General features: G+C 39.1%; 1 protein-coding gene across 26 annotated transcripts in view; it reads right to left on the bottom strand.

The window, feature by feature from the left end:
* Positions 1-26,430, bottom strand: part of ESRRG (estrogen related receptor gamma) — a 408,303-nt gene that overhangs the window by 195,074 nt on the left and 186,799 nt on the right. The window contains exon 1 of one of the 26 annotated variants that reach the window (XM_087774106.1): positions 3,141-3,159. The exons of the other annotated variants lie outside the window; for them this stretch is intronic. The gene's annotated coding sequence lies outside the window, so the exon portion shown is untranslated. Of the gene's footprint in view, positions 1-3,140; positions 3,160-26,430 lie in introns of those variants that run through there. 26 annotated transcript variants of the gene reach the window in all.

The following is a 26,430-nucleotide window of genomic DNA, read 5'->3' as shown; positions in this document are numbered from 1 at the left end:
ATAGAGTACTTTCATCTGAGGAGTTCAAGGCACCAAAAGCAATAACCAACTTGCAATAGGCCTAATGTATTTTGCATCCCAAATGTGCTCCTGAACCTGGCTAGCTTGCCTTTTAGTTTTAAACACAAATTTAATTTCCGCTAGAGATGCAGTGAATTACACTGATCTAATTTAAGCAACAGTGAACTTTATTAACCTCATAGGATTGCTGAGATTTTCAGTGCTTTATTTTGGGACTGCACACTGGTGCACCAAGTTCCCTTGAAGAATTTTCAACAGCAGGAGACGGTCATCTGCTTCAAAAAATTTTCAGATGTATATACACATTTGTCTGTATATTAGTATACATATAAATGTGTGTATATGCACATGGACTTACACATACATATGGTTGTGCATGTGCACGCGCAGTCTACAGGCTGCTTTTCTATAATCGGGCAATCACTAGATGCTAGCGAAGGGACAAATATTCTAAGGACTATATTATCCTCTCTAGTGCACGGTGTAGTAGTCCGGTTAACTGCTACACATGTATCGTGGGAAGGACATAGCCCTGAGAGTTTCTAAAGGCCAAAGGTAGTCATTTTCCTTGACTAACTCAAATACTGAGCCGAGATTGTAAAGTGGGTCTTGCAATGCTTTTGCAATGCAAAGTCCTGCCGGTTGGGGATTAGGCAAAAATAACAAACATCATTTTAGTGAGGACCTCAAGGTGGAGTTGGACACTGGTTTCCAAGGGGAAACGTTTTTCTCACTAATATCTTCTCTCCTGCCATAACCTCCTTCCTGCATAGAGAGAAGAAAGCGTAACAATTGCGCCAATAAACAATTCCCATATATGATGCATAACTGCTACTACCAACAGTAATTTATTTTTGTAGTTGGGGATGTTTTCTAAATGTTCACATGGACAATTACTATTTGTTGTTTGTATTACCACTGTGCCTATAACTGTGCTCATAGACCATGACCCACTGTCTTGTAAATGCTGAAGAAGTTCCAAACAAAAGGACAGTTCATGCCACAAGTAGCTCGCGCAATGTAATATGGCTGTAAATTTGAGCTGGCATCAACAGCCGTTGAAATAGCCTGACAATGAAACAACCAGGAACACAGAAATTGCCACATGGGCTCAAATCTAGTTTCATCTAGAACTATAAGCAGAACCTGATGCGTCAGCGGAAAATGCAAAAAAACCCTGCACTAGGCAGATCTGGGATAACCCATCCCCCAAGAAAGCGACCTTGCAATGTCTCCTAGCAATTAGAGTGCAAACCTAAAGCATATCATTTCAGATCTCTTTTAGTAGTCTTTTTTTTTTAATGGATAATAACAACACAGAATATTCTCATTCATATAAATCACCAGACCTTTTCCTAAAACACATTAAACTCCTTAGCAACTTCCCAGAGCAAAGAAGTCCATTGCCTAATTGCACATCCAGTGAAAAATTATTTTCCAGCCACCTTTCCATAGCGTTCCTTTGTTCTTGTATCATGAGATAGAGGAAGAAGCCGTTCCCAAACTGCCTTCTCTATGCAAAATAATGAATGTTAGAGTCTTATCGCGTTCATTTTTTTATTCGTCTCCTCTCGAAGGTAGCAATCCCAGTCTTTTCAGTCTCTCCTCATGTGAGAATTTTCCCATGCACCTGATCATTCTTCTTGCCTCACTCTGAACTCCTGGTAAATCTGTAATATCCTATTTGAGATGGTGTCACCCATTTGATCAACCAGGACCATTTGCATAACGGCATTACTGTATTTTCCATATTATTCTTTATCCTTTCCTCATGCACCTAAACCTGTCTTTTGACTGAAGCTGTGCGCCAAGCAGATGTCTTCAAGGAACCATCAGTATTGATAGCTGGGTTTCTCTCTTGAGTTAATATAGTTATTTTATAGTCCAGTTTGACAAATAGTAAAATTTTTAAGCGGACAATTAGTAAAATTTTTCCATCCCAGTGGTCATTACTTTGCATTTATTGTCAATGAATTTCATGTATTGTTATGCAGCCAGTTGAGTCCTTCAGAAGTGCCTTGCAGTCCCTCATCTAGATTTGACTAAATAATTTTATATCTGCCAATTTTCCCAGAGCTCATTCTTACAGATAAAAAGCAAAACAAAAATCCAGATAGGCAACAGCTTCCTTACATTTTCAACATGGCTTAACTCTTGTCAAGAAATAAAGCCTTACAGAGGTGAGAAAGTACAGGAGTGCTCATGCCAGTTTCTCTTGTGAAACTACCAAGTAGGTGGGAAAAATTTGTTACACAGGAAAGAATTATCTATATACAACTGAACCCTTCACCTAAGCATCCGCCTAAGCCTCCATCGGCTGGAAATCATATTCAATTACTACAAACTGGAGATGAATTAAAACCCATTAGAAGTAAATGCTGCCATATTGTGCAAGAGACTACACTCTACTGAAATCAGTGTGCCGGATTTTTACTTCAATTTGTTTTGTTGTTATAACTCAATATGCTGGAATTCTTAAAAATAAAAGTAGTCTGAATCTCTCCTAGTGGAGGAGCATCCACACATACGAATTTGGCCCCATCTCTCATCACAAACCACTTGTTCTCCAGATTATTCCAGTTTCAAAAAGGTATTCTCTTAACTAATATGTTACAGAACTAGAATAAACTGTAGCCAGCAATCCAGGAATCAAGTAGATAGAATCTTTATTTATAAATACTTTTTAGAACCTTCGCTAGGCCTAGAACATTGGATAGATTATTCTGAAAGAGGACATTTTGGGTATAAAAATAATTGGAATTATTCTTACTGCTACCAGATCTGCAGACCTCTCAGCATTCATGCATCAATGCTTTGCAGCCTTTGCCACCTCAGCACTTCCATATCTAAATACCCTACCAGCGTACCCTACTATAGCTGAAATACATCCTCTTTTGGGACAAATCTTGTACATCTTACTCATACAAATCTCCCACAGAAATTAAAAAAGGAATGATACATAAATGTGTAGCAGTTACATTGTGGATAGGAAAGCCCTCTGGATCCCACATCATAGACATCTAGGTTAGGCGCAATTCAGAGCCTCTACAGACAGGAGCCAGGCTTCTAATCACAATCAACGGATGGAGGGGAGGTCCTCCAGAAGGTTATTCACACACCTTAATTGGACGTCTAAAGTTGGATGCGAAGATCCTCCTTTGCAGCATGCCTTTATAAACTTACAAAAGCGCAACTGGTCCTGAAGTTCAGATGAGATACTACAGCCAGGCGTTGTAAGGAATCACAATTTACCAGCATGCCATCTATAGAAAAAGGAAACCAGAACAATGCTGGTAGATTGTGCATTAATCTTACCAGGCCTAGTAGAGGAATAATTTACATTATCCTGTTATGTCTGAAATATCCATCTGCAGCCAGAAAAAATTATTTTACACATATTTGCTACTTAAAGCTGAGGGGAGGTGACAGAAAACAGCGTTGCCTTTAAAAGAGGCATATTTGGATACAAAAATGCAGTGACATTTCACATGCTCCGATTTACTGTGAAAACATTCACATACCCTCAGCAATAATTTTCAGTCCTCAACAATAGCCGTGTAAGTGATTAAAAGTAAATTCCTATTTATTTTTTTAGAAAACAAGAAGAACATTTGCGCTTGCTACAAGATGACTTAGTAACTCAGAGCTGTGCTGCTTACGAGTAACAGCACGGTTGCCTTATTCTTTGACCATTAAGTACTTTCTCTGTCTGTGGCTCCCTGTACATATTAATACATGAGCTCCATGCTGGTTATCAAATTGCAGGCAAAAACATATCTAATATTGGTCTGGAAAGAAGATGATTATTTTAAATAGCTATGGAGAAATTAACTTTCTAATCAAGATTTCAACTTGTTGACTTACATGAATCAATATGTATCATTTCCAATCTTTACATTATTGTTTGTTAGAAAAGTTAGCGCTGAGCTGCAGAATTAGGTCACTTGCATTAGATCTTCTAATTAACCAGTTCTACCTTTAAAAGAGCACTTGCTCGGCTTTCAAGACTACTCCAGCATTTTGTCAATAGAGTTCAGAACAGGGCTAATGATTACCATTAAAGAAAGCCCAGAGTGATTTTAAGAACTTATCTTTCTGTATTTTGTTCTTTTTTATCCAGCTGTGGGATCCTAGAGTGAAGTCACTTCAGACAACTGTTCAGGTTTAGAAAATAAGAAAAAGAAAAAATAAAGAGGTCAGGGAGGGAGCAAGAGAAAAAATTTTCTGTAAGGGGAAAAGACGAGATACTTCAACATAAAATACTCCCCTCCAATTTACAGGCTGATGATAGAAAAATATATCCCTAGACACACTATTAATATATATTTTTTTTTTTTTTTATAAAGGACTAGTAGTCTTGGGGGGGGAGAGAAATGTAAGAACATTAATACATAGACAAAAATATTTTCCTTATGCTATTCTCTTGCTCTGATTCCTGACCTTTGTAGTTTATTCCACTATAAAGAAATTCTGCCTAAATTCTTTGAATGTCTGGCCCTTGCCATAACTATACTTATGTGTGCTTGTGTACATCATTAGCTTAAATGGCCTTCAGCTGTCTGCTTCATCTGCTCCTTACAGAAGTGTCTTTAACCAAACCGCCGTCTCCTTTGCCAATCTACCTCGATACTTATCTTAAACCCTTGTGCAGACTTCCTTGCTGAATTTCACCTTTCCAGTTTCTTAAACCCTTCTGACAGGTGTTCAAACCCAATTCTGACTGATTTCAAAGAAACTGAATGCGGCTGTATGCTCTGTACACATTACTGTTTTGCATGAGATTCTATTCTTATTTGCAACATCCCTTTTTCATTGCTGCTGTATCTTTTTTTTAAAAACCTAGGTGAGAAAAATACTAGCCCAAGCTACTTCCAAAAAAACCTGCATTGCTCAGCCATCCACATCACCACAGGAATATTGGAGGCTCTAATCATTATTCTGCCTTTCCTCCACAATGTTCACCAGGGCCTACCTACACCTGGCAGCAGGCAGTGAGGACCCCTGTGTGTGCCTGGGTTTTACCCTGCCAATGTCCTGTCCCGGCCCTGAGGACCACAGGGCAGTTATGTGCTGCAAAGGCAGGACCTGGGTAGGAGGATCCCCAGCAATCCATGTAATTTCCTGCTGGGAGCCCAGCTTCGGCATGTATTCCAAGCCTGTCCCCCTATGAGATCCTTCCTGCTATCGTCAGTGTATGGTGGTAAAGGTTTAAAATCTGTCTGTGCTTTTCTCACCCTTTTACGGTGTGAAAGGGGGACTTTGGGTCAAATACAAGACCAGCATGTCCAAAAATATATGGCTTCAGCTTACTGCTCCGCTTAGTGTTCTCAGTTTATGTTCCAGTAGTTGAATTCTCCAGTTAACTACTTTGTTTGCTTTTTTAATAAATCTTTTTTAATTCTGTTATCTCCTCATAGCGCTATCTCAGTTACTGAGAGTTTTTCCTTTACATTTATATAAGGCTACTCCTCCTTCCTGCTGCCTTCCTCTTTGATCTCCTCTCATGAGTTAGAAATTATTGACCGCACATGCTGTGTTGATTTTCCTGCTTGCCATTTGAATGAATTATCATCATTACGCAATTCTGCTAGAAACGGTAAAGTTACAGAAGGGGAAGTTTGTCTGGATGGCTAAAGCTCCTTTTCACTTTTACCTACTAGGAACCCTTGAATCAAATTTTGCACCCAATGGAAAGGCAAATTCCACAAAGCTCCAAGGCTGATGATCTAAAATACAATAAGACATTGGGCAAAAGATTACCCGAAATCAATGGGAAACTCCTGCTGGTTTTAACCCTAACCCTCTTCTGCACTTGGTGAGGAATTCCTGTATGACATGGCATTTAGGATACATTAGAAGAGAAAGTATTGCTTGATTTACTATAAATTAGTAATGGGCAAAAGTAGCCAGCTGGGCTACTCCCATTGATTTCAATGAGTAGGATTCCTCTAAGAGTATCCATTTCCACGTAGGCCCTTTGCTTTTCGTATGACTGAGAACCAAATTTAAAGGAAATTATGTTATCAATATTTTAGTGGATATACTCCATTTTAATGAGATTTGTAAGATACAGTTTTGGCCCTAGATTAAAAATAAAACATGTCAGTTTGTTATTCCTGTTGCTTTTTTGGCTAGTGTCATTTAAAAATAAAAATCACAATAAAGTATATCTTGAATAATTCATTAATCTGATTTTACATCATTTTGGCACTTTTTTTTTTTTCTTCCATATGTACATGGCTGTTTCTGTCAACAAATGGCAATCCTCAACTGCTTTCACCTTGGATTCCTCTGGATAAGTAGATTATAATTTTCAAAATGTGGTTGCTGGGACAGTGATCCGAGAGGACTTATGAACAAGGATGCCCAAACTTTGCAAAAGAGGCACCCAGAGAAAGTCCTCTGCCAGAATTTAGTAGTTGCATGTTTTAAAATTCTGAGGTTCCTTAAACGTATATTTTTAACCCAGTTTTATGTCAACAATTTGAGAACAGTGAAGTACAAGAGCAGCAGCACAGCTTCTAATGTCTACGTTGTCACGCTGTTTTTAATTTAAAAGCGAAGAGCCACGTTACCCTTTAAGATACAATTAAAACAGCAAATATGATTTGATTTATTAAAAGCTACTCATAAGCAAAGCTAGCCAGCTGGGCTCAATCTACAAGGGGGAGAATGATGGATGAATTGATAGATTCATAGTTCACCTGACAACTAATCCGCACAGCAGCTACGGTGGCAGTTCTGTGGGAAGTGGTGCAATTGGGCACAAATCATCATCATCATCATCATCATCGTCATTTGTATGTCTATGGCAGCTTTTAGTCCTCTATCTCACAGATCTTTGCAGACGCTTAATTAAGCCTCATGATATCCCCTCAAGGGAAGTCAATATTAGTTTACCTATAGGTAAACTGAGATACAGCAATGCGCAACTTGCTCAAGGTCATAGAGTGGGCCAGTGATAAAGCCATGAATAAAACCCTCTAAATTTGACCCCAGCAGCCTGATTTAATTATGAAATGATGCTCCCTTTCTGTTACCAGTTCCACACTGGAAATAGCAGCGGCAGATGCTTTTGGGAAGGAAGCAAAATGTGGCAAAAGCAAGAGGTAACAAAGTAGTAAACACCCCCCCGCCAACAATAGAGAACCTATGCTCAAAAAAATCAAATTGAAAAGCTCTCTAAATGCGGAAGCAGGTCTACTGGGCATCTTTTGTTGAATAAATAAGAGAGTTTCCTTTACTAAGTGGGGAATTTCATCATTTTACTTGCTCCCTAAACTACTGCTCTCAACAACTAATTAATGTTAGCGGCTAGATAAGTAAACTAAACTATTGTGGTAGCATTTCTCAGATGTTTTGCATGTATGCAGACAGTGAAAAAAAACAGATGGAGAATACTATAATGAATTGAAATGTTCTATTTAAAAACTGTTTGTCAGCTGTAGTTAAGTTGACACTGTCATCATGGCAACAAATCACAACACTTCACATGTTGTGCCTCCGCGCTCAAGTTTGCTCCTCAGAGCTGAGCTGTTGGAAATTGGAAGTCCTCGAGTAGCCCAGTGAGTGGAACAACAAATAAGCGACAGCTACCTCAGGTTTCTACTGCACTTGGACTGGAAGAAGAAAGGTGAACGGAGCACTCAGTTTTATAACAAACTGATGGTTACCTCTACTGTGCTGCACCAGATTAAAAAAATAAATAAACCAATCTACATAAGCAAAAACACTCAAAACCATACAAAGCGACTTCGTGGTTTGGGGTGCTGATAATGGGCTAACGTTTTTCAGCTCAAGGTCACTGGCTGAAGTCAAGGTTGCTCTTGATGTAACTCAAAGTCATTACAATCTGCTGTTCAAATCCTAGCCTAGGCAAAAAGCACTTCTGCTCTGTCTGCAGTCCCTAGTGGACTGGAGCCCACAGATCTTCAAAAAGCAAACAATTTCAGCAGGCACTGCTTGGCACCTTTGTTGATATTCTCAGTGGAGGAGTGAATGGGCACTAACAGGGTGCTCCCTGAGCACCCCTGGGACAGCTCACCCTGTTCGGGAGGTGCCCTAGCCGGGCTCTGCTTCTGGCACAGTCCATCTCTATTACAGGGGTCCCAGACCTTAGTGATGCCACTTTGATACCCCTCCCCAATTTGTTTTGAGGGTGGTTTTTTTTTTTTTTGCTTTCCATACATGAAGGGAAAAAAACCCACGTTTTGTATATTTTGTATGAAAATAAATTTTCATACTCATAATTTATTGCCCAAATCCAAAGCCAGTGAATCTGTAGTGGAGGAAAGAGCAAGGCATTTTACAAGGTGGCAAAAAATCAGACCCTTGAACCCTTTGTCCGCTTTAGCGTTAACCCTTGGCAAAGCTCAAATCTCAGCATCATCCATTCGTAATTATGATTACACTACTATACATTGTATACAGTAATAACATTTGCCAGGACTGCGATTTCTGTCATCTTCTCACAGGCCTTTTGAAATTAAGTCATGCTGCTAAAATAGCCTGCAATTCTAAACTACTCCAGATTAATTTAAATGGATTTGCATTTACATTTCCTTTACTTGTATTAGTTATGGCTATGCACAGTCAAAAGGAGTAATTAATAAAGAGTAAAAATGCAAAAGCCTGATTTTTCTTTACATCACCAGTAACTGGTTTGAATCTAATAGAAATAATACTTGCATAAAAGAGTGGAAAATGATAGGCAAATAAGTCTCAAACACTCTACTTGGTCTTAATTATTCCACTTTTTTAGGAGAGGTGAGAAAAATGTCTGCAGAACTGCCTACTCAATAGAGCATGAATAATGAAAACATCTCTCCACAGCTTGCAACCTCCTATAATGATGGTTGTAGAAAAAGAGTACATTATTAAACATTGTGGCAAATGCATAGGGCATTTATATCTCAGTTCTTTATTTTGCTAGATTTATGTATTTAGTTAGTTGTGATCAAAATTATTTGCAATACTTCTGGGTGCAGAATTGTTCTTGCTATTGTCTCAGTTTTTACACATGGAAAGCCAGAGATTGTCATGAGGGAAAATCAGACACTGGTTTTAGCAGCAAGGACTTGATTTATTATTGCTTCAAACAAGTTTCATGCATTAAAGATCCCTGTACAGAACATGACATGTTCTTTCTTTAAAAACAGCTACACACTTTAGGACAAGTGACATGATCCAAATGGTCTCGGCTGACGTTGATGGCTATTCTAATGCAGCACAGGAATGTCTCCCTGACTCAACGTGTTTAACACTTTTTCAAACAGCAAGGAGAAGAATAAAGGGAAAAAATACTTAGTTAAAATGAAATCTCTGTTCTGCAAAAATTCGTTTTCATCTCACTTTCTGTATTGACTGCTATCCCTTAGGCTAAAGAAAGCACTTCTACATGCATACACATACACAGCCCCCTTTATTCAGATGTGAATTTCAGCATCTGATAATCCCTGTTGAGGGTCACATCTGAAATCCACAGATCTGAAGGGAAAATATACCCTCATCTTCACTTGCCTTTGGATCAGGTACATACAGAAGTGTTAATTATAGGAAATAAATTGCTAAGTAACACCACTGAAGCAAAAAGACAAGTAGACATTTTTACTGGGAGAAAGAATGGGGGGAAGAGAGAGGAAGACTGACAGAGCTGAAGGGACACAATGGTTTCACACAGGGTACTGATAACATAGTGTTATAAACTGCTGTAACACAATTCATCTTGAGAAAATCCTAAAGCACTTCAGATAGAACAGGGAAGCACATTTTTAGTTTCTAATATAGCTAAAATATTTTACAGTTAGGTACCCCCCAAAAGGCAATTAATTATGTACAGATGAAAAAAAATAAAGCTAGTTCATTATTTTACTCCCTTGCAAACATACAAAACACATGAACCTGTCATTTTCACTGTCTTTTTTTTTTTTTTTTTTTTTTTTCTTTCTCCTCCTCTATATGGAAGGCTCTTCTTTCCTTTTAAGACATATTATTGTCCCACTATTACAAGACAGATTTGGTGAAGTTTCTTTTGGATCCCACCAAAACAACATGATGGGTGACAACATGATGAAAAGTGATCTAAGTATTCCTTTTTCAAGGGACAAAACAACATCAGCCCCAGTTTCATCAGCTCTGTTCACATATCACCATAAAGACCGCAGAAATTAAATTATTCTGGATTTATATGTATATAAATGGACAGAACAACCCTCCCATCACTGAGGTTCCAAGGAGTTATAGACAACTTAAATACTTTCTTCCTTCATCATTTGCCAGCCTAACTTCTCTCCTGCTTTCCTCCTACAGTCTTTGTCTTGTTATGACCCTCTCATAGCTCCAATTTCTTCTTTCCTACCCACACATCAAATCCTTCCCTGGACGTGACAGGTTCCTCTGCTCTGTTTCCATGCACACACTCCAGCTACAGAGAAACTGCTCCTTTAAGTCATAGAATCATAGAATCATTCACGTTGGAAAAGACCCTTAAGATCGAGTCCAGCCGTTAACCTATCACTGCCAAGTCCACCACTAAACCATGTCAACCATATCCACTTCTTCACATCCAGAAGAGTAAACTACCTCAAAACATGGCAACCTAGACTGTCAGTAATCATGTAAGACCTGAAATCAGTCATGCTACCCTGACTTACATACACCAAACCAACTCCAAAGCAGTCATTTTGACCAAAGCAGTCATTTTCAGCACTAATCTCAGCTCTTCAGCGCCCAGGAGATCACCATGGCAGGAAGACCAGCACCAACCTCCACATACTCATTAAGCATGCAAGGGCTGCAATGAAACAACAGGCTCTGAAATGTACCCACTCCCCAATGAAGAAAGTCCAGTGAATTAAGCAATTATGCCACCAACCCCCAGCAAGTCACAACATACCAGACCATTTTAAACACAGGAGATTTTTAACCTTGATTTTATTCTATTCCTACACAGACCACCTTTGCTGACCAACATATCCTAAAAAACAGCTAATCACAACACAAGAAATGAAAGCACCTGAACAACACCTGCAGTATTATCCCAGTATGTCTCTTTTTTTCACTTAAAAAAAAAAAAAAGCCAAACTGCTATTTCCCTCCTTTAAGTGATCAAATTTTTTTCACGAGAGACTGTGATAAAGCTCAACAGAAGAACTGCGACATACTGAGTGCTGTTTAGCATGCTTTCAAGGTTATTCTTGATCTCCATGTAGCAATTGCACATGATTTCCTAAATCTTCCATTTTGCATTATGGCCCATGCCTATTTCTCCCTTCGTTCATCTCTATCTTAAGCTATGAATGAAAAGAATACTGGTACAAGAAGAGAAGAGATATCACAGTAACATATTTTCTTTTAGCATTCCTCCAAACGGATTCTTAAAGTTTTCCCAGAATATTTTGGGGTGAATGAGTGGCTCCACAAATTCACAGCATTTACCTGCCATTTTAGGAAGAGGAATGACGACATTGTAGGCACAGAAGAGCAGTACCTTTGAAAGTAAGCTTAAACACCCTGTATATAACTCCAGCAGATTTTCTACAATTAAACATATTTTCATGCAACAGAACTCTGAGACTACAGGTAAAGGTGTGAAAGCAGCTGAGAGCATAACCCAAACATACTACCAATCTGCAAGAATCTCAGTGTTTCCCACATGCAGCTAGTGATGTCTTCCCAAGGAAAAAATGTGGGCGTCCAAATCCCCTCTGAAGTCACAACAGGTGGGTTTCTTCTGACTAGATGAGTGTGATGCCATCTAGTATCTCTTTAAAGCTGACAGATAGAGGCAGGTACTTACAGTGTTGAATTTCTCTCGTGTAAAGTAGCTATCTGAAACAAGGAAGATGAATCGTACCCCACAAGGCCCCATTTCTCTCCGCCAGCTATAAAGAGAGTCGAGGATGGGGAGCTCAGATATAGAAGTTTACATTAGAGATGTCTAAAGTTAGGTGAAATGAATCTTGTCGTAGGAGTTTTTCCAAGGACTTGAAAGAGGAGAGGATTTCATCAAAGGGCTATTTCAAGACAACTGTTATAGTCAAAAAAAGGAAATAATTCACTTAGCTATGGCCAGCTTTAAGTTGGGCTCGTTTCTCCTTAGCAAAATTGGTTTAAACATCACATTCAGAGTTATTTCACTCTACCTGTTTGCACCAAGACAGTAAGTGGGTCAGAACAAAGACAAATACGAGGAGTTTTCCTCTTTGTTCTTGATTTTACAAGTGAGTGACTCCAGGGTCCCGTTCACAGTCCCTTAATCTGTCTGCCTCTCCAGCAGTCTCTTCATAACAGCAAAGGTAACAACATTTCCATGTTTCACCGGGGCTTCACCAGTTACACATTTCTAAAATGATCTAGATTCTTTGATACATGGGTTATGAATATCACATAATAATATTTTTCGTCTCACTTAATTTTTCCTTCTGCAGCTCCCTGACATACTTCTAACAAGGTTCTAGGTGGACAAACCTTCTTTTTGTTTTTCCTACTTTTTCAAAGGAAGGCAAAGGAAAAGGTGATTCCCCAATTTATATTTGTCATTGAGCCTCATTAAACTTTAAGAAAACCTTTTTATTAACCACAGTGTGTCCACTTCGTTTGGTAAACCTCACTGTGGACACTACGTATCATAGAATCACAGAATGGTTTGGGTTGGAAGGGACCTTAAAGTTCATCTGGTTCCAATCCCCCTGCCAGGCGCAAAGACACCTTCCGCTAGACCAGGTTGCTCAAAGCCCCATCCAACCTGGCCTTGAATGCTTCCAGGGATGGGGCATCCACAACTTCTCTGGGCAACCTGTACCAGTGCCTCACCACCCTCATAGTAGAATTTCTTCCCTATATCTAATCTAAATCTACCCTCTTTCAGTTTAAAGCCATTACCCCTTGTCCTATCACTATGTGCCCTTGTAAAAAGTCCATCTCCAGCTTTCTTGTAGGCCCCCTTCAGGTACTGGAAGGGTGCTATAAGGTCTCCCCAGAGCCTTCTCTTCTCCAAGCTGAACAACTCCAACTCTCTCAGCCTGTCCTCATAGTAGAATGTCTTGCACGCAACTGTCCAGGCGCTATTGGTAATTACATAAAACCACAGAGACTGAAGACTAAAGGCACAGAGTAAGGCAAAGTACCTCAATAAAAATGCAAAGGGTGGTGTTTTTCTTATACGAAATGGATTAAACATAGCTGAAGATATTCATACAGGTGTGGTTAGACTCTAACTATGCTGGATTATACTGACATTTATTAATGCGATTTAAAGTCTTCAGTTAATAGGCTTGAACTCTCTTGGCTTTACACAGGGTGTGTAAGAGATTGACGTACCAGCACAATAAATACCCTCAACTTCTCCATTTCTTTTCTTGACATTTCTCTTTGACCATTGTCAGGCTAACATTTGCATCTCGAGAGAGAGAAATAAAAATATCTCATACACAAAAAAGGATCCTCCACTTAGTTATCTCTTGTTATTCTCTTACTGTTACTGTTCCCCTGTCATTGTAATGTAGTGGCCAAAGAGGCCAGGCGAGTGCATTTCCGCGTGCAGCTGAAACAACGCTTCATGCTGCTAACAAGTTATGATCAAGATTACAGTCAATACAGTTTAGGCTAGAAGACAAAGACTGGACAGACAAACTGACTGACGTGCTCTCTCAAACTTTCTTACCTACCCTGATCCTCTTCCACCCCTCTTCTCATTTCTCTGGCAGATAAGTACGAACGCGCCTAAGGTAAGGTATATATTTATGCAGAAAGAAGACCTAGCTATCTGGCACACATGTAAGAAGACAGAAATTAGTCCAAGACCTGAGAACAGAATGGCAGAAGAGAGGAGTAAAGCTACACAAGGAAGGGTAAAAGAAATAAGAGAAATATCAAAGATAACGAAAGAGCTCGTGTTAAAAGCAGTAAGAGTTCATTATGCCAAAGTTACAGGTACACTTCAATAGCTTAGCATTGTTCTGACAGTGTAAGATGAACCTCCACAGGCACATAACCAGCCAAAATAGGTATAGGATTTTTCTGTATCATCAGAGTGATGTAGAATAACTGGAGAAACCAGAAAATCTGACACATCAATTTGATGTAGAAAAAAAAGATTAAGTTAATATACAGTAATACTATCTGAAAAAATTGCCCAAAGCACAATTCAAGGACCACTTCTTGGATGAGTAGCTCTTTTGTTTCCTGTATACGGCATGCAATTTTTAATGACACCTTTAATAAAGTCCTAGTTTGAGGAATCAACAGAGGTCCAGTGGGGCAGATTTCACTTGTCTTTGCAAAAATCGAAAGCACCCCACTAATATTTAAAAAAAAAAAAAAGCTGCAATTTTAACCAAGAGCCGGGTCTGGTCCTCTGTTCCAAACATGAGTGAAATAGGATTAAAAAATCAAGAACAGTGAATTATATTCAGCATTTATGTCAGTATCCAACAGGATTTAAAAGTTTTCCATGTCTTCGGCAGCAACAAACCTGTTTGAGAGGCATCAGTAGGCTGAGATACTTCACCTAATGTCCAGTACTATAGGTGTGAATGCTCATGAAAGTGAACATCTGTTTATTCACAATGCAAAAGTTATATAATCATGCCACTGACCTTGGTGGATTCACCTCCCTTCAGGTTTCCAGTGAACTCAGATAAATTGTTCCATGGCCAAGAATACTGCATCAGCCTTAGCATAAAGTTTTTCTAGTACCTTAGAAACTGTGAAGTCATGGCAGAAAAACATCTAGGAGATTTTTTTCATGCAATTTCAGAAAAGTATAATTGAATCTCTGCCCTTCACTTGCAGACTGCTTACTTGTGAAAATTACAACAACTGACACAGATACAAACTAATGCCATGAGACAGCTAAGTTTTAAGATAGCCAAGCTCATTTAGGAAAATAAGTTGGAGCAATCCCAGGTCCTTAGGAATGAATCTCCTATTCCATGTCTTTATGACATCTTTGAAGTATTCAATGCTTGGGGGGAAAAAAGGAAAAAAAAAAAAAAAAAAAGAAGATTAAAAATATTGAAGTGTTCTGTGAAGATATTAGCCTTTCATTCCTTTTGGCCAGCTACAAATTGTCAGGCTGTTCAAACCCCAGACGCTATACCAATCCCCTATGCCTAAATGACATTCATCAAATAATTTCCTAATGAAACGTATTAGAAACCACTTAGAAAAAAACATATCTGTCTAATTTCCCAGAACAGACTAGAGGCTTAATTTTGTTCTCAGCTACACTGGAGTAATTCTAGAATAACTTAATTGATGACATTGAATTACTCAAATTCACACAGCAGCATATCTGGAAGGTGAATTTGGTTGTGGGGACAAAGGATTACAAGGACTCAAGGTGCAAGATTCAAGCCCCAAATATCCATCCGATTTAGAGCTGCTGTCTTGCATCCTCAGCACAGTGTTGGGGTTTAAGCAGTGGCCACTGAAACAGATTTTTCCTGTAATTTGATGGTTTTGTGGGTATCATGTACAGATATCCAGCTACAAATACAGAGTAGCCCTGACGTTGCTCCAAAGTACAGCAGTGCTGAGATGGAGGACAAGTCAGTCCAAAGAGTCTCAAAAGACTCCTTGGCAGCTGCTCTCCCAGCGGCATGAGCAGGGCACAGCTTGCAATCCAGCCCACGTGTTAAATGAGTTCCCAATGCATTGTCATTGTTATTAGCCAGGGGTAGACGTCCGCTTCTAAGCGGACAAGCTTTATAATACACTGCTGAATTATAAGACCAACCTCCAATGAAATAACATTAGCAAAAAAACCACACAGAGAATACCAAGAAAAATCCTCTCTCTTCTTCCTTGTACAGAGAAAACAAAAGCTTCTATACATCATCACCGGACCAGCAGTGGTCATAGACACGTTTGTTTTTTAAGGTATCAGCACATTTTCCTTTTAGGAAAAATGGTTATCAATCATTTAAAACAAAATCATGAAAGATGTCTATCAATTGGAAAGGATAAACACATAGAGTATAGTTTCTGCTAATCTGTTTGGAAAAGGGAGTGAAAAATAATAGATATATTTAGATTCATATAGGCTTAGACATAACCGGTTTTTTGTAGCACGATATAGTCTTTGTCTTTGGAACACAATGGAAAATACTGCAACTCCCATGTTAAAGGCAGGTTCCACAATACTGACTTTGAATCCAATCTGTCCTACATTTCGTAAGCACATTTGAGTCATAAAAATCTCATTTATATATCCTGTTCCTCTATTCTTGGCCATTTCGCTCTTATAACATGACTGTATAAACTAATATACAAAAACTATTTGTAAGACCTATGCCAGGATGCACTCTATGGGTCTCAAGAGACCCGTTATTGATTGTATCTGGTCCTATAGATTTGGAAATTAAGGTCTGTTGTATTCATATAGGTTTTCAGTTTCAGAAGGTCTGTTAAATAAACACATTTCTAAATCTGTCTGTTAAATAAACAGATTTCTAAATCTATTCTTCTATTTTTAGTGAACCCCAAACCTGCCATACCTTGTTTTTTCCCCACCCGAATGTTCATCAGCTAGATCTTTAACTTTGGAGAAGTGCAGAGGGCAAACCAAAGTGCAAGAGCAAACTAGGAAGCATAAAAAAGTCTAATAATTTTCTATTAAAAGAGCTGATGACAGCCATATTATAGAAACTGCTCCTTAGAATCAGGCACAGCATACTGCGTAACAGTCGTGGACTGGATTTACTTGCTGGTCGTGCTAAAATGGCCAAAATCTGCAACAAATTTTGTCCACATTTGGACTGGAATAAAATGCTAGATTTTTGGATAGACATAAGATGAGAAACCAATCTTGTCTCCCAAAATGCATCAGGTATCGATAAATAACTTCTATCAGAGAAAATACCAGCAAAATAAGCAAGAAGTCTTTATCTTCTTTTTCAGAAGCAGATGATATTCATTGCTGCAACTAGCACACAGGTTTAGACACAATATCCTGAGGGGACTTAAGGTCTTCTTCCTAACCTGGATTACAGTCTAATACAGAGATCACCTTCTGGATGCTTTGCTTCTCTTTTAAAGCCGCAGACACCGTTTCTCTTCACTTTCACTGTCATAAGGCTGGAGAAGCTACAACAAGAGTTCATTTGGAAGCACTTTATTAGGAAACCGTGTAGGTACTGTTATCTACTGTTTCATGCAGCCTAACAGTTGGAAATGAGATTTTCCAGCAGCATGATACCTACCAGTTACCCACAGCCCACCTTGCAGAACTTCTCAGATCATATGATGAAAATCCCTGTACAGGTCAGTGGTCCAAGTTGTTTCTATATCTCCTAGATTTCTTGTCTCTCAGGTACATGTACAAGTGGAGCTCTCATTTGAAACTCCCATTTTCTCTCTGTATTAAGAGCAACAGCTTCTTTTGCACATGAGAACAATAGCTTCCTTTGTACATGCAGATGATATGTCCACAAAAAAACCCCACAAACAACAGTACATCAGAGGGTTGCAGTAAAGGTATATGTGCAAGCTAATAGAAGCAGTCAGAGCTGGAAAAACAAGGGACACAATGAAACACTTTCTGACACAGGTGCCTGCCTAGCCAGGAACCCATTAGCACCTTGTCACAAAAGCCCCTAAGCACACAAAAATATGAATTTAGAAGTCATAAAAACCAATGGACATACACAATTAAGTGACCAATGAAAACCTGTCATCTTCTCTCCCTCTTTGGAACATAGCCAGGAATGACTGGTGGGAAGGAAAAGATAATTTGGAAATACCTCAACCTCAACTTTTAATGTTTACTGGCAGGAAAGATTAAAACAAAACAAAACAAAACAAAAACAGAGACACATAGCAAAGGGTGGGAGAGAGAAAAGACTGGTTTGTGGCAATATCTACACTAATTTTATGAGACTTGTGAAACCTGAAGCCTGGTAGTGACTGCTGATTTAGCAGGATCTAGGGGCAAATATACTGAGCATCTCCTGACATTTCCATACAGAGCAAGTTACAAAGCGTCTGCCAAAGAACCAACATCTCTACCTTCACAGTCTCCCACATCAGTTGGTTGTCCCAGCTTCCCCTAGCTTAGTTCATCTGCTGCGGCTACAACTACTGTTGTCTGAGTATGTTTTCTGTACCTTGGTTTTCCTACTCTTCCACTTCAGTCACTCCTCAACAAATCCCAAGTCTCCCACCTTCAAATCCAAAGCTTCACCATGGCATGAAAACTACTCACATCTTGGCTGTCAAACTTGACACGTAGTGAGCTTAAAGCTTTAGTCTAACTAAAAATATGCTCTGCTGGGCTTCTGGAGTCAAACTTCTCTGGTCATAGCTCATAATCTTTGTCTTCGATACCCATTCAAAATCTGTTTAAAACTTGCTTATCCTTTCTAGGATTCTACCAGGAGTCCACCCACATGTAACTTCATAACATAAGCCTTTAATTATAAAAAAGAAAAAAGCCTGCATGAGAAGTCAACACACCCACTCTTACCAGCACACCCCTCCCCACCCTGTTCGTCTTGATTATACATACTTAGGTGGGAAACCGTTTATTATCACCAATTATGGAGCAACTCTGTCCTCACTGCAGAACCCCATCATATTAGAGATTGCACAGGTACTGTAAAATAAGACAGGCCTTGACGTAAACAGCTTTTGGCAAGTCCTGGAGAGGGCTCTCCTGGTATTTGTTGCTCAAGACACCTCTCTGGAGCCCCTTTGCTGTTCACTATACAACAAAAAGGGGAAAAACCTCAAGAGAAAACATGCATCTAAAAGTGAGTGTCAAACATGCCCAGAAACACTTTTTGACATAGATTTTAAAGTAAAAGTTGGACCGTCTCAGTGATTTTCATAGGATCAACAGTTTCTTCCCCTACGTTATTCATTGCACAGTCACTGTGAAGAACAAGAAGACTTAGAAAACAGATCTGACAGGCACTTGGAAATAGCTCTGTTTTCAGGGCTTAAGAGAATTAAGGGCCTGACTCTTCCACTAGCACAAATCAGAAATAAATGCAAAGAGTCACCTGACATTATGCTGCTGTAAAACACGTATGCAGCCGAGATGTTGTGCTTGCTTCAGTGGAATAACTTCAGTAACACGTGCAGATTGACATGCAAATAAACCTCTTGAAATTGCACCAAGAGAGGTGGAGAGAGAAAGACAATCTTGATTAAAATTTTTTGAAGGACACTACTATGAGGTGCTTCGTTATGATCAGCTCAACATAAATTATCATATAACCCATTTCCAATGAGAATGCAATATGAGCTAAATTTTGCACTGATTTATAGCTTATGAAGGCTTCACTGAAAACCCTGTCTGTTTCAGAAGTCCAGGTCAATGCAGAATATAGGTTTGTTTTCTTTCATTAAACATGTACAATTCAATTGTGCATTAGGGGCGGAAGGTCATAGAAATGGCAAGAAAAGGACTTTAAAAAAAAAAAGTATCATCCCATGTCAGGAGAAGATTATTCCTCTTTGCAAATTCCTAAACCTGTGTTCAGTTTGCCCTCAATATCTGCAATGATGACATCATTTCAAAGATGATGATGCTGATTTTGAAAAGAAATATGACCATGAAAGTTATGTCTGAAGTCCTTCTCTTATATTCACAGATGCTTGATCCCTCTTTTCAGACAAAAAGCCTCTACCTGCATCAAGTCCCTGTTTAGCTTGGCAGTCTGCAAAGAGCAGGTGGTGGCCTACCTTAGACAGCAATGAAAAAATGCATTTTTTCTTTTCCTTTTCTAACCTGCTTCAGAGACATTGTGAAATCTCTTGCTAAAAAACCCACAGACTCTAGCAGAGTCCACGTCCTGCTCACAGTTGCAGCACATAGCCAGAGAAATAGCAGAAATGTCGATTTATTTGTAGTAGTGTAAATGAGATCAGAGTCAGAGTTCAGAGCTAAGACGGTATGACAAGACTAGCAACTTGCAAAATTGATTATTAAAAGGCTATCCCATACAGAACAACAGCCATACCTGGGGATTTGGATTTTTAAAGGTACTTTTTTTTTTCCTGTAGGTTTGGGGTTTTTTTAATTATTATGACACATCATTAATCTGTTCAGGCATTATCTCCCTTTAATTTTGCTTGTTGCTTTTAATAGCGTATTTAAAGATATCGGCAAAGTATCTCTCTTCTTTCGTATTAGCTCCACTCACGCAACCTTTAGAGCTCAAAGACTTGTGTGATTAATAGCTCTGCCAGCAATTCCTATTTAAAAACTATCCCTATTTTATCTCTTTTTACCCTGTCTCTGATTTTCCTCTACTCTCTGTGTAGAGTACCCACTGCCAGGATCTTTATGCAACCCCAAACTTTGCAACTTTATTTCTCACTATTCTTTTTCCACTTTAAGAAGATCCTGTCGATTTTGTTTGACTAGATAATAACCAAGTGACTTAAAAGCGCAATCCTACAAGTAGCTGAGTGCCCACTATTGATGTAAGGCAAAAGCAGTAATTTAGCGCCTTTGAAAAAGCTCAGCACCTTGAAGGATGATATCGGTGCATTTCAGCTTGCTAAGCTATGATTTGCCTGTGCCCCTGTTTCTAACTCGGAAGTCATCATTACCTTCTAGTCTTGGATTTCAAGAAAACAGAGAAAGGTATTTAAAACAAGATCACACATGATCTGTCACCTAGCAGGCAATGCAGGTTCCTTATTGCAAGCCTCCCAAGCGAGCACTGGAAGTGTAAGTTATATTCTCAAAATTATTCTGTCATCCCCATGACAATTTAATTATTTTATTTTTTTTTTAATCTAGTGCTTCTCGACTCTGTTTAGGTAGCCATGTCTCCTCAATATCTCATTCAGGTATAGCACGGAAAAGTCTAACAACCCTGGGCTGGCAGCCAAGCTTGCCTGTGACTGACGCTCGCTTAACTGAGCAAAGATTTGCTCTGCTCCAAGCCGGAACCTGACTACACAAGGACCAGCAGTGACAGCAAGGGTGCAGGCTTGCATCCTAACAACGCCGTTTCCAGCTTGTGCTCAGGCAAGTGGAACCAGTACTTAAGCTGAATGCTAAAAGGCTTCAATCTTCTGCTTCTTTCCAATTCACCTCCTGTAAAAACCCAGGACTTTTTAGTAAGAGCGGCACATTAGGGTAGTTACATCGCTAATCCGGGCATAATTTTAAGCTCAATGAAAGGCAATTTAAATGTCGAAGGAGGAGGAAAGCAAAGGGAGGCACAGAAGAGAGAAGGTAGAGAGGAATGAATTGCTTAGAATACATTTTTAAAAATGTATTCTTGCCAGTAAATGATAGAAATAAATCAGCAGTATGAAGTCACCGGTAGCTGGATTTAAAACAGAGTTTATGACCATTTGCTAAGGGGCCAACATAAAGCATAAGCAAAACTAATAAAAACACAGCTTCCACGAGCAATGATAGCGTTAATCTGTTGGAACAAATTCTTTGATTTAAATGAAATTACATTTCTCCAAACATAGACTACAGGCAAATTTAACAAAATCCCTGCCCCAAAGGTTTTACTGCCTAACCAGTCAACAACTAGGGGGGATAATAGAAACAAAAATGTGTAAGTGAAGTCTGTGCCCAGCAGAAATATGTGGATACCTAAATCTCCTTGCCTTACTTGGAAAAAAAAAAGAACAAAAAAAAACCAAAATACCACTTATTTTCCTTGGAGAGCAACTGAAGAATTACAACTTTCATGTAAGTAATTCCATGATTATTAACAATTGCCCCTCCAACTCTTTTTTTTTTTTTTTTTTTTAAACTGAGGATACTTTTTGTTGAATGGAGGTAATTAAAAGAGCTAAAATGCTCTGGTGGTACTTCAGTTTGAACCCAGGTGGAATAGAGAGCTGTAGAAGAGAAGTCAGAACTGGTCCCATGCATATGATTTCATCAACAGTCACACAGTTTTGGAATCTAGTCTCTAATGCTTTTCAGTCTTGGAGAAGCTGCTAACTATGACCCTGTTTATCAAACATACTAGCCATGTATTGGTCAAAGAACACACCCTTTACATATCCAGTAGCCTGATGTTGGGATTGACATGCAAGAAACAGTGTACCAAGCTGTGAACAGCAATGAAGTTAGCCTAGCCTGTGGACTGAGATAACCCTTTAAACTTTTTATCTCTTAAAACTTTGGTTTACATTTCAATTAGGTCACAAGCAAAATCCATTTGGTCATGTCAATCTACAGATGACATAGCTTGATCATAAAAATCATCAGAGAGCTAAGTACAATTGGTAATCTCAATAGCAGGCAAAGATGCTCTAAATTAGAAACGTGTGGGTGGGTTATGCATCCCTACTATGTCTTCAGTAATCCATCTGCTAAGTATTTTTTTTAATATGTTATTCTTAAGTTAATATAAAAGTGAAAATAAAAATAGCCCAGCTAAAGTATACTAAGAAATAAATGTTAATGGGAATGAGCAGGAAAAGCAATAGTGGAAGTGAAGCCTTCTCAAAGAAAGGCTTTACAGCCTACAAACATCTAAGAGATCCTGCAGCCAAATCTCTGCTTCATCCTTCAGGAGACAGATAACTAAAGATCACCAAGAACTTTGGCACCATTAATATTGAAATGGCTTCTCCCCTCCCCTCCCCCTTCCATTCTCTGGGATTTTTTGAACCTAGATCTTATAATTGAAAGCCAGTGGATTAAGCATAACACATCAAACCACTGTTAACACCCAGTCTCCCGCAAGGCTGAATCCTAACAACTCTGTTTTCTGCCTACAGTATGTGCAAGCAAGTGGAACCACCACATGCACTGCATGCTAAAGGCCACAGCCTTTGTCTTCTCCAAGTTCTGTCTATTTCAGAGGCTAACATGCTGCAATTAGTCTAATTAATGTGAAACAATGAGCTGTGTTACCACTTATCAAATTGATTGTTCCCCTATCAAAACAAAACAGGCTGGCTTTTTGATGTAATTTCAAGAGATGATTTGAAATGTCATGTTGCTGCAAGCCAATTACCTTATGACTGGAGTCACGGTCAACAGAATACATAATTAGCACGAGTTTGGGAAGGCTGCTTACTGCTAGTATGCTAATTAACTGTCTTTTGTCATAAAACAAAAAGGTTGTAGCTAGGGTTGTGAAATAGGTCTTTTTTATTTACATTTCTTTGTGCTTATCAATGTGAGGCATGACAATGCAAAAGAATGGAAAATTTTAATTCCACTACTTCAAATTAATACTGAGCCACAAGGTCAGGCATGGTGTTGGACTACAAGCGATGTTCAACTCTTTCATGTGCAACACGCAGGCTGCACCTTCTGCCTGGAGCGCAGTAAAATTAAGCATCAAGCGAATCTCACACCAAAGAGCCACTCAGTAGCACCTATGAAACAACTCACGGCACTCAATGGGTACCAGATGCTCCCTTCCAGAAAAGATGAGAGTACCTGTGATAGGCTGAGCATGCCAGGTGCCATCCTGGCAACCCCAAACTACTCCGCCACATCTCTTCAAAAGCACCCTCCAGAAAAGCCTAAACTACAAACAAATGACATTATTACTTCTGCTTCAGCATGGTGCTCAAAGAACGCTTAATGAGGGTGTGAGGGATAGCAAACGAACCATGCTTGTGAGTAAAAAGCTTCATAACTCAGCTGCTGCCACCTCCTCTCTGTCGCCTCATTTGTGTGATAAATTTTGTATTCCTCAGGCATTCATTAAAGGGCTGATCCTGCACAGTGCTGGGTGCCCTCTATACCTATAGGTTTCCAGGGAAGCTGAGGAGCTCATTACTTTGCAAGATAAAGATCTACCAGAAAGAATCTGAACTGAAATAGTGGCTGTCAGCAGCTCCCACTCTGCCTTCTCTCATCCCAGCACTGCTCCACGTGCTGCAACGCCGTCACACGAGGGTAACGGAGGGCAGAAATTAGCTTAGCGAATCATTGCTAAATCCTACCAATTTAAATTCTGGTTTTCTTTTTCCTGCCTATAATTCAGCACCTTATCTAAGGTTTTGCTTGGCCTGAGCGACTCCCAAGAGCAAGGTCTGGAAGCGCTGGAAGTTTTAATGATGTTGTTTCGCTAACAGCTGCTGACTTACGAATCCTCCTATTTGTCGTAAAAACGATTTCGTTTCTCTGTGTATGCTTGGTTTGAACCACTACAGAGATAATTCTCGTGCTTCTGATAGCCCTTAAAAGCAATAGAGACGCGTAAATCACTGTCCTATATAGAAGAGAAATTAAGTGTTCAAAACCCAGATCAAAAAGTTGTCAAGCTTGCCTTTTCTGAAGACTTCATTTAAATTCAAACCCAGTCTACTCCAGGTTCACACGACAAATCTTAAAGTTTCAAGTCCAGAAATGACACAGAGTGGATCACCTTTAAAATCATGGTATGAAATCAGTAGGCATTCCTAAGTTATTTTCCTGATTTCTCTCTTCCAATCTGGGCTGAACTCAAGGTGTAATAAAATTACATATGCATGCAGGAAGGATAAATTTTTATCTTAAAAGGCGAACCCTATAACGAACAGGAAAACACTCATTTCTTCTGGTGCTGTCATTTACTAGAATCAACATCATCCTTCCTGTCTTTATTCAGCAGAGAAAACAAAGCTAATCCCAATTTCTAAAGAGCTGGCTAATAAAGGAGTCAAGGGATCATTAGTCTAATTAACTCATTCCTGTTTTCAGTTTACATTTCATTATGCCATTACACTCTTTGAAATGTCAATTTTTAAATACCATAGAAAACTGTTTAACATATAGACATTACGTTCAACAAATCTAGGAACATATAGAACAGTTACTCAATATTAGTAAATTAATAGTATCCAGGTACGCAACTAAATATCTCCCAGCTAAAGCATTATTGTAAACTTTATGTATTGATACCAAAATCAGGGAAACATTTCAGTGACACTTGGCCCCTTGCTTTATGGTGATGCTTTTGGTAGATGTCCTTGCATCCACTTTTGGTAATCAGACCATTTTATTCTCAACAAAAGTAAGTCAGGATACTAAGCTACAACTTCCTGTCAGGTTTGGGTTTTTTTCCTTCTTTTTATTGGGTGTCTTTCTATAGTTTAATATAATGAGTCACTTACTGTACTTTAAGTCAATTTTTAAATTGATTTAATGAGTCCTTGAGTCATTTAATGTCTTTTAAGTCAATTTTTAAATAAATGCAACTTCTATTAAATTGATGGTAACTTCTGTAACCAGCTGTTTGGAAACAATCAACGTAAGTTAACAGTGCAGGCTTGTACTGCTAAACTTCTACAGACAAGTACAAGTTCTATAAAACAATTACATTCTTGATATAGATGAAATATTTATAATAATAATTACGTGCATGCACACAAAAGCAAATAGGAAGAGAGAAAGCCTGTAGGCATGCACACAAACACATATTTGCCTGCGTGTACCTCTGAACACCTCACATGCACTGGCTACCTACTTGCTGGGGAGCAAACAGCTTTTGCTTAGCATTTAATCCAGTAAATGTGCGTAACATGTGACTTGTCCCTGAGCATCTCTTGGGTTATTCACACGTTTAAATTAGACATGTATCACAAACTGCTGGACCACAGCCTGAAGTACGGAGATGTTTTGCCAACGTGCTTCTTTGTAGTGAAATGTCTGCAGGAGTCTGGGATACCTGAGCAATTCAGACGGGCACGACTGGCACTACCTCCTTAGCATCTTCTTTTCCAAATGCCCCATGATGAGATGCCCCCTCCACCTGCCTGGGTCTCCGAAGAAGAAGTATTTTCTCCTACGAATTTGCACAGTACATACACCAACTGTCATCTCAGTAGTTGACAGAATCAGGCTATATGTGCCAGAGTACACCCATAACGTTCTCCCAGTGAAAGTGTCAGACATCGTGATTCCTTTGTATGTATTTTAAGGGATGCTAATGATTGCTTGCGCTGACTCCAACTCATAGGCAAAATGAAGACAGACACATTGAAATGGGAATGAAGCATGACAGCAGCTCTTACATAAATATGATCCAGGCATCAATTATATCTGCTACAGCATGGGCCCAGTTATTAGTCATGCTGGATAATAGGTAAAGAGATCTGATCCTTATGTACGTGTGAGTCTTTTCTTGAGTGTCTGAGATTCACCAAACCACTTTTTAAAAATCTTTCTGATGTCAGCTGGCCCTCACCTACAGCAAAAAGCTTACTAGTTAAGTCCCTGGTTATTTTAATTTCTGAGAACTGGAATTTGGTCTTCCGAATAGCCTGAACCCTGGCGAGACCTCTATGGCATCTCTACAACATCCTCTAACTGTGACAGTGCACTAACATAAGTTTAGCTCTTCTGTGCTATAGGTGCTACAGAAATCAAGAAAAGTTTGTTTTAATATCCACCTGCCCAGTCTATCACAGGAAAAACAGTCCTTGCCGATCCCTAGGAAGCGGCACATGTGACTGGGTATCCCACTGGCTGAAGGG

This window comes from Nipponia nippon, unplaced genomic scaffold (assembly GCF_047370975.1).
Source record: "Nipponia nippon isolate SJK-2023a ecotype South Korea unplaced genomic scaffold, ASM4737097v1 scaffold_4, whole genome shotgun sequence".
Classification (NCBI taxonomy): Eukaryota; Metazoa; Chordata; class Aves; order Pelecaniformes; family Threskiornithidae; genus Nipponia; species Nipponia nippon.
The sequence above is the reverse complement of the archived record's forward strand: the minus strand, read 5'-3'. Positions and strand labels throughout refer to the sequence as shown.